This window comes from Elephas maximus, chromosome 9, assembly GCF_024166365.1.
Source record: "Elephas maximus indicus isolate mEleMax1 chromosome 9, mEleMax1 primary haplotype, whole genome shotgun sequence".
NCBI lineage: Eukaryota > Metazoa > Chordata > Mammalia > Proboscidea > Elephantidae > Elephas > Elephas maximus.
In genome coordinates this window covers 105,481,414-105,490,524 of record NC_064827.1, presented here as the reverse complement: position 1 = coordinate 105,490,524, position 9,111 = coordinate 105,481,414, and positions in this window count along the sequence as shown.

The window sequence follows — 9,111 nt, the reverse complement described above, 5'->3', positions numbered from 1 at the left end:
CACCTCATTGAGGGTGTAAAATAAAATGGCACGTTTTACTTGATGAAAACAGAAAGCGTCCTCTTACCCACAGTGCTAAAGGCCATCTTGTGAAATGCTAGAAACCTATTGAAAAACCAAAGCAAACCCAGTGCCATTGAGTCAATTCCGACTCATAGCAACCCTGTAGGACAGAGCAGAACTGCCCCATAGAGTTTCCAAGGAGCGCCTGGCGGATTTGAACTGCCGACCTTTTTTGGGTAGCAGCCGTAGCACTTAACCACTATGCCACCAGGGTTTCCCATTAAAAAAACACTGGACTGTAATTAACCTTCAGAAGTGGCTCCTCGTGTTTCACATAATTGTATCTAGGTGATCAGGCTCACTGAAAACACAGGAAGATTGATGAACAAATCCTGTTTCCACGATGGCAGACGTTTGTAACCGTGGCTCACTGATCTTGTGATCGTCTTAGCAAGGTTGCTATTTAGGCTTTCATAACGTTTGACCACATACTGGTCTCTTGTAAGATTACTGTATGCTGACATAATCATCAAACCACTGAAACTTTTTTGCTCAATGTTCCTTATGAAATTGTGTAGAAGCACTTTGAAAAAATCTTAATTGGAGCACTGATTAACTCAGTAATTGACACACTGCCCAGTTTGCAAATTGACTATTAAACCTGCATAGCAATTTGTTAATGGTATTCTGAGTTGTTTATTTTTGACAAGAGTTTCCCTCGTTTCAGCTGACCCTCTACTTCCCCTAATGTGATGTCCTTTTCTAGCGATTGGCCTTTCCTTATGGCGTGTCCAAAGTAAGTGAGTCAAAGTCTTGCCATTCTCACTTCTAAGAAGCATTCTGGTTGTATTTCTTCTAAAGCTGATGTTTTATTTTGGCTGTAACAATGGACTCAGACATGCTAACGATCATGAAGATGGTGCAGGACCAGCAACATTTTGTTCTGTTATATATAAGGTTGCCATGAGTTAGCGCCAACTTGAACGCAACTAACAACAATAACAAAGGGACCTGGCTGGTGGGCTGGCTCCAAGCTCACCAATTTAGGGGACCTTGTGCTCTGTGCATCAGATGGTAGTGGGGGCCACACTGGAGGATGGACCAGAACCTACATAAGGGTGCCTTCCCAGTGGAAGAAGCCTACACTGAAACCAGGCCACAGAACTAGACATAGGACAACACGAATGCCATAGCTTTCTCAGCCATCTGTGCCTTCTCCCCTTCAATTTCAGTTGGCATGTGCCAATACTCTAAAACACATTTCATGCCTACTTCAAACTAGAGGAAAAAGATTGCGTGTCAAGGTGTTTCTCCCAGCTTTATTTATAGTAGGGAAAAGTGCCTGAGTGTTTCACGGTAGGGAACAGTTATGTAAATTGTGGTATGACAACACTTTCAGAGTATCTGAAGGTCCTTGGGTGGTACAAATGGTCAGTGCTCTTGGCTGCTAACTGAAAGTTTGGAGCTGCCTTGGAAGGAAGGCCTGGGGATCTACTTCTGAAAACTCAGCCATTGAAGACGCTGTGGAGCACAGTTCGACTCTGACACACACGGAGGTGCCATGAGTCAGAGTCAACTCGACAGCAGCTGGGACTGGTATTATAGTATCGACAACAACAACAAAAAAAACCCAAAATTATAGTATTATGCAGCCATTAAAACATGTTTCTGAAGAGCTTCTAACGGCATTGAAAAATATTGATGAGATCGTAGGTTAAAAAAACTAAAAAACAGGGCATGAAATTGTACACTTGGCATGATTTCAGCTATATTAAAATGTCTAGAAAATCCAAAAGTAAAAAACTTCCATTGTATTAAAGTGTCCCGAAAATAACGAGGCGTTGCGTGCAGCTGCAGGGAGGCCCAGCACCAGAAGGCTGTGCTGAGGACTTTGGTTTGCTGACTTCCAGTGCAGTGGCGGAAACACGGGCCTTTAGTAATAAATGCCAGGTTTTCTCCTACCCATGGTGGTATCAGTCACAGACAGAGTCACAAGACTGAGAGGAAGCAGCCCTGCCCGTCACTCTCGGTGACTGGCCTTCCCTTCTTGGAAGCCACAGAACAATCATCGATCACGACGCTGGCTGTGATGCAACCTGTAACCCGGGGGCTCTGCAGAACTGGGTGCAGCCGGCAGCAGGGCCATGGCCTCAGAATCATGCATGGCGTGCAGGGCGTGCAGGGCTGGGGAGAAGAAAGCCCTCGGAGGCTCTGTTTGCTTAGTCACCTTTGTGGAAAACAGACGCTCCGTGGCTGAATCAGCAAGAGTCAAGGCTCTTGGCCAGGAAACAAGTCTTTAGAGCCAGAGGACTCCCCGCTGCCGCCCCCCAAGTCAAACACACACCCATATTTATACACACATCCTCTTACATAATACATACACACATACACCCTTACACACATATATAGATGAAAACATACACATACACACTTACAAACACATATATACCCATACATATACTTTCACAGACATACACAAACACACATTTACATACATAAACACACTACACACATAGCACACTTACACACACGTACACACTTACATGCATACTGACACAAACATACTACATGCATATAAACACATATACTAACATATATACCATATACACACTTACACACATGTGGCAAGCAATACACTTACAGATACACATATGTACACACATAGACACAAGCACACATACACACTCACACACAAACATACATACACTTACACGTGTATGCACTCACAAAACCTACATGCACGGACACACTTACACCTATGATGCACACACGTGCACACACACACTACATTAAAATATAAACTCTTGACCTAAACAATGCAGAGCAGCATTGTAGTCAGTGAGATGGCCTGACGCTTGTCTGGATTGTCACTGATTGAACCACACTTTTTTTTTTTTATTGTGATTTAGATGAAGGTTTACGGAGCAAATTAGTTTCTCATTAAACAATTAATACACATATTGTTTTGCGACATTGATTGCCAACCCCAAGATGTGTTAACACTCTCCCTTTCTCCACCTTGGGTTCCCTGTTACCAGCTTTCATGTCCCCTCCTGCCTTCTCATCCTTGCCCCTGGGCTGGTGTGCCCATTTAGTCTCCTTTTGTTTGATGGGCCTGTCCAATATTTGGCTGAAGGGTGAACCTCAGGAGTGACTTCAGTACTGACTTAAAAGGGTATCCGAGGCCATGCTCTTGGGGTTTCTCCAGTCTCTTACCAAAGTCTGTGAACTGCACGATTCTGTCTACAAACTCCAAAAAGTGTGGTTGAGGCAAACTATTTCTAAGGTCTCTTTTGGTTGCAAAAAATCTGATTTCAAAATGAAAAGATGGTGTTACCCACCAGAATTTCAACAAAAGGGAAGCCCTGCATGTGCCCTTCTCTGTACCACTGACACAGAACCATGAAGGTTCAGTGGTGAAGCCACCCTATCACAGCGCCAGACCTGGAAGGGTGGAGGAGCTGTTGGCACCCTAGGGTCACAGAGGACTTTTGCTATGTTCTCTCCCGCTCCTCCCCACGCCCCTGCCCATCTTCATTCTGTCTGACCCAGGAATTGGCCTTATGAGCCGGTGCAGTTGTGAGCCAGTATCTGTGGTTCTGGGAAGAGATTAGTGGCTGCATGTCCTGAGGTCATTTCCCTTTCTGCTGCCTGTCTCCATGGATGTTTCCCAGGGATCCCTTTCTGCCTGGGGAAGGTGGAAGAAGGCTAACTATTCTTTTAAATCCTCCTCTTCAGGGGCGCCTCCCTGGCCACACTCCCTCGGTCCAGGATGGTCAGCTAGAACAGATGTGCCTCATTCCTGTCCCGGCCCCATCTGGGAGCTGCTGTGTCCTCGGCCGGGGGCGGGGGTGTGTTGTGTGGTTTGTGCCTCTCATCAGCACGTGACCTGTGGTTCAGGAATAAAGTTTGACCTCACCCTCAGGTTGCCACTCAAAGCAAACCTACAATCTCTGAAAATAGCCTCTGAAAGCAAATTCCTCAGGCAGCTGTTGAGTTTAGCCCTGTGGTCAGTCTCCGTAAGCTAGCGCACACGTCTGATTCAGCTCTGCGTCCCTGTTGCTAGCACACAGCTGGCACACAGAAGGCGCTCAGCAAATATTTGAGAAATGATGAGTCAGGACACACTACTCCCCTGATTAAGTACTCAAGGGGCCAAAGACAATGGTGCTCCCCTCTTGTGAATTCAAACTTGAATATATATATATATATATATATATATATATATATAGGACTGCAAACGAGAGAAGCAGCCCAACAAAATTCTGACCACTTTCTCCTACGATGATCATGTTATTTTTTTTTTCAATAGCAAATATAAAATTGTTCCAAATTGTGACATTCAGGAAAACGTAACACTATAGAGACAATAAAAAGGTCAGTGGTTGCGGGGGGGGTGGGGTGGGTGAAGGGGCAGGGATGAATAGGTGGAGCACAGGGCATTTTTAGGGCAGTGGAACGAGTCTATAAAAAAAAAATACTGCAATTGTGGGCACATGACATTATGCATTTGTCAAAACCTATAAGACTGTACAACACAAAGAATGAACCTCAATGTAAATTATGGGCTTTAGTTTATAATACCCACTGCCGTGATTCTGACTCACAGTGACCCTATAGGACAGGGTACAACTGCCTCATAGGGGTTTCAAGACTGTAAATCTTTTTTTTTTTAATTGTGGTTTAGATGAAGGTTTACAGAGCAAATTAGTTTCTCATTAAACAATTAATACACATACTGTTTTGCGACATTGGTTGCCAACCCCAAGTTGTGTCAACACTCTCCCCTTCTTGACCTTGGGTTCCCTATTACCAGCTTTCTGTCCCCTCCTGCCTTCTCGTCCTTGCCCCTGGGCTGGTGTTCCCCTTTGGTCTTCTTTTGTTTTATAGGCCTGTCTAATCTTTGTCTGAAGGGTGAGCCTCAGGAGTGACTTCAGTACTGAGCTGCAAGGTTGGCCAGGGGCCATGCTCTTGGGGTTTCTCCAGTCTCTGTCAGACCAGTAAGTCTGGTCTTTTTTTGTGTGTGTGAGTTAGAATTTTGTTCTACATTTTTCTCCAGCCCTGTCCAGGCCTCTCTGTTGTCAAGGCTGTAGATCTTTATGGAAGCAGACTGCCACAACTTTCTCCCTGCCACATCTTCCTCCCGCGGAGCAGCTGGTAGGTTCAAACTGCTGACCTTTTGGTTAGCAGCCAAGCGCTTTCACCACTGCACCACCAGAGCCCCTAGTTAATAATAACGTATCAATATTGGTTCATCAATTGTAACAAATGTACCACAAGAATGCAAGAGCACTGCTAGGAGAAACTGTGAGGAGGCAGAGGTGGCGGTATTTGGGAACTCTGTACTTCCTACACAATTTCCTACACACAAACCTAAAGCTACTCTAAAAAATAGTCTTTTTTTTTTTTTTTTCTTTTTGGGTAAAGATCCATTTTAAATTCAGAAGGGGGAAAAAAAGCAAACGAATAACTTTTCCTCTCCCATCCCCCTTTTGGGGGTGGGGTCCTGTTTTGTGGGGCTGCTGTAAACACACTGGCTGATCTCCTTTCTCTCCAAGCAAGACTGTAGCAGGCACTTTACCATTACGGGGACATATGCAGTTCCAGTTTACCTTCTAACTCTTCAAGAAGGCCTCCCACGGCTAAGCTCAGCTTTCCCAGCTGCCTCCTTGGTTCCGCAGCCTGGCATCTAGCAGCTGTTTATGCAGGAATGATGCATGATGGATGAGGTCTTTACTCTGGAGTGGCTTTTCTGGGGTTACAACACCAGAGGTTAGCAAGACATGTGTGGACTCTGGACACAAATGGGGCCTCAACTTGATTTGATTGTTTCTGGGAACCTTGTAGCTGTAATTGTAAATCTCTTTCTGCCAAAACGAGGACACCACCATTTGCACAGAGCTCAGGTTCCTTTAGGAGCAAACCAAAACCAAGCCAGTGCTGTCGAGTTGATTCTGACTCACGGCGACCCCATGTGTCAGAGTAGATTCTAGAGTTTTCAAGGCTGTGAACTCTGGGAAGCAGACCACTGAGCCTGTCTTCCGAAGCACTTCTAGGTGGGTTCAAACCTCCAAACTTTCTGATAGTAGTTGAGCACTTAGCCATTTGGGTCACCCAGGGACTCCATCTAGAAGGAGCAGAGATCCAGATTTTGGAACAATTAACTTCCAGATATGCCCTCTGGCCCACGTCATGGAGACTTTGGGTCCCTGGGATGTCCACACTGGAGGCCGCAGGCCCCCACGGGCAGCTCACGTCCAGCGTCTGTACCTAAGGGCATCCACAGCCTGGAGGTAGGTGCTGAAGAACACACTGCCCATGTTGTTTGCAGCACCTCTAAGAGAAAGGGTCCCAGGAGTGGCTTTAACATTTCTGGTTCCTAAAAATTTCACACTTCAATTTTCACTTATGGCCACAGAGGTAAGCTATGGCCTGATTTCGTCCCTCTCATTGGTAGTGGAGCTGCTACTCATGGTGGCACTTTGCTGGGCAGTTTCAGCCTGACACCAGTAATCCCAAACTGCGCTCCCCGCTGGAATGCCCTCCACCTTGCTTCCCAGGAAGGGGCTGTGACCTCAGGGGATCCTTAAACTCTTGAAGGTTGGGATGTAATGATTCCTAGGAATGGCTTCAACATTTTAGGAGCCAAAAAAAAAAAAAGTTTGTGTCGATTCTGACTCTTGACAACCCCGTGTGTCAGAGTAGAACTGCATTCTGTTGGGTTGGTTTTCACTGGCTGGTTTTCTTCCAAAGTGTCGCTGGGTAGACTTGAACCTCCAACCTTTTTGTTAGCAGCTCCGGGCCATGGTGGCTCAATAGCCATATGGACAGGTGACTTTCCTAGGTCTTGCTGGTATAAAGAGACTTGCAGTGCTTTGCCTTTGTCTGCCCTGCATTCTTCTCCCCCTTTTCTGGGAACAGAGCACACTTTGGGAGAACTACTCCTCCCTGCTGCACGCAGCCTTGTGGGTCAAATAACACTGAGCCAGGGCCAAGGAGGCCAGGACAGTCATAGTGCCCTATCACAGGGCACAGGCACGGCTAGTTGTTGCTGTTGTGTGCCTTTGAGTGGGTTCCGACTCATAGGGACCCTATAGGACAAAGTAGAACTGCTCCACAGGGTTTCCTGTGGTTGGGACCCTGGTGGCACAGTGGTTAAGAGCTCGGCTGCTAACCAAAAGGTCAGCAGTTCAGATCCACCAGCCACTCCTTGGAAATCCTACTCTCTCCTACAGGGTTGCTATGAGTTGGAATCAACTCGAAGGCAATGAGTTTGGTGTGTCTGGAATCTTTTTGGGAGCAGATCACCAGGTCTTTTCTCCTGCAGAGCAGCTGGTGGGTTCAAGCCATCAACCTTTCAGTCAGCAGCTGAACACATAACAGTTGGGCCAGCCAGGCTCTTTACAGGGATGGTTACATGACCCAGACTATTCAATCAGAGCCTCCTCTGGAAGCACCTTGCCTCTGGTTTTTAGCCACCTGGTGACAAGTTCCCTGTCATATGAAGCACTCTTCTGAAGCAGGGGGAATGAGTCCAACAGTGAGGAGTTGAGACAAGAAATCTAAGTTTCATTTATTCTGAAAAGACCAAAAAAAAAAAAACCCCACCAGTTGCTGTCCAGTCAGTTCTGACTCACGGAGACCACGTGTGTCAGTGTAGAACTGTGCTCCATAGGGTTTTCAGTGGCTGATTTTTCAGAAGTAGATCTCCAGGCCTTTCTTCCAAAGCACCTCTGGATGGACTCGAACCCTCCAACCTTTCGGTTAGCAGCTGAGAGCTTAACCGTTTGCATCAGCCAGGAAATCGCACTTACTCCAAGGCAACCACAATTTAAATTTCAGTATCATCTCTTCTAGGCATATTTTGTGTAGTTTTTAGTTTTACTTTATTAATATTCTCTTTCGAAATATAACAGCATATGTTTATTGTGGACCCCAAACCAAAAACCACTGCCCACTGCTGTTGAGTCCATTCTAACTCACCGTGACCCTACAGGACAGAGTAGAAATGTCTCATAGGGTTTCCAAGGCTGTAAATCTTTATGGAAGCAGACGGACATATCTTTTCCCATGGAGCAGCTGGTGGGTTTCAACCGCTGACCTTTTGGTTAGTATCTGAGCGCTTTAACCACTGTACCACCAGGGCTCCGTTATTGTGGACAACTGGGCAAAATAAAAATAAACTTGATTTCCACCATCATAGAGAAAATCATTGTTACCTTTTAAATATTTTTCCTTCTAGTCTTTTTTTTTAATGCCCATTTTTTAAAAGCCACCTTGAGATTACGCTAAATACAGGCTCTGTGTTCTACTTTTGTCACTTACAGCTGCCATGTAGTCAGATCTAGAGTTTCTAGTTCATGGTCTGGGGCAAGTATAGTTTATATTTAAGGATTGGCAGGGAAATGTGTATCTTTTGCAGGTTTTCTCTTGCTCCTGGTACCGTTCTCTTTACCTTTGTTTCACAACAGAAAGCTTTTTAAGTCCCTCCATTGCTGAGATTAAATGACTCAATTTGTGTGCTTTTTTTTTTTATTGATCACTCAAGGAGACTGGAAGGTGCTGTGTTACATGTGGTTTCTGTAATGCTCTCAAACCACGTATGTGTAAGTCACAACATGACGTTAGAAAATTTCTGAATTTAGGAATAGAAACATAAAATTATGTGAGGTATGCAGTAAGCAACTTCTCTAAGATAGCCATGCACGAGCGTATAGTGATAAAGTGTAACATATATTTAGATCTCTGTAAAGCGGTCTTGAGATATTAAGACAAACAAATCCCTTAATCTCTAACCTTAAAGAAAAGGTGCTACGTACACCTAATCTCTTAGATCAGAGAAAAAGTGTAACACACTAGTCTTTGTAAGACATTACATCATCTGGACCTTATTGTGTAGGGCCAAGGTGAGAAAATCACATATAAACCATGGACTTGAGACCACTCACTGAGAGAAGGCAGTAGGAGACTCTGCCTGCTGCTGCCATACTTGGAACCCAGCTACAAGGGAACTCCACCAAGCACAAAGCAAGGTCAAGTCTTCTTATATGACCACTCATTACAGGTAAAAGCCTGAAGTCTAAAGATTTGGACTCTAACCATTTGGCT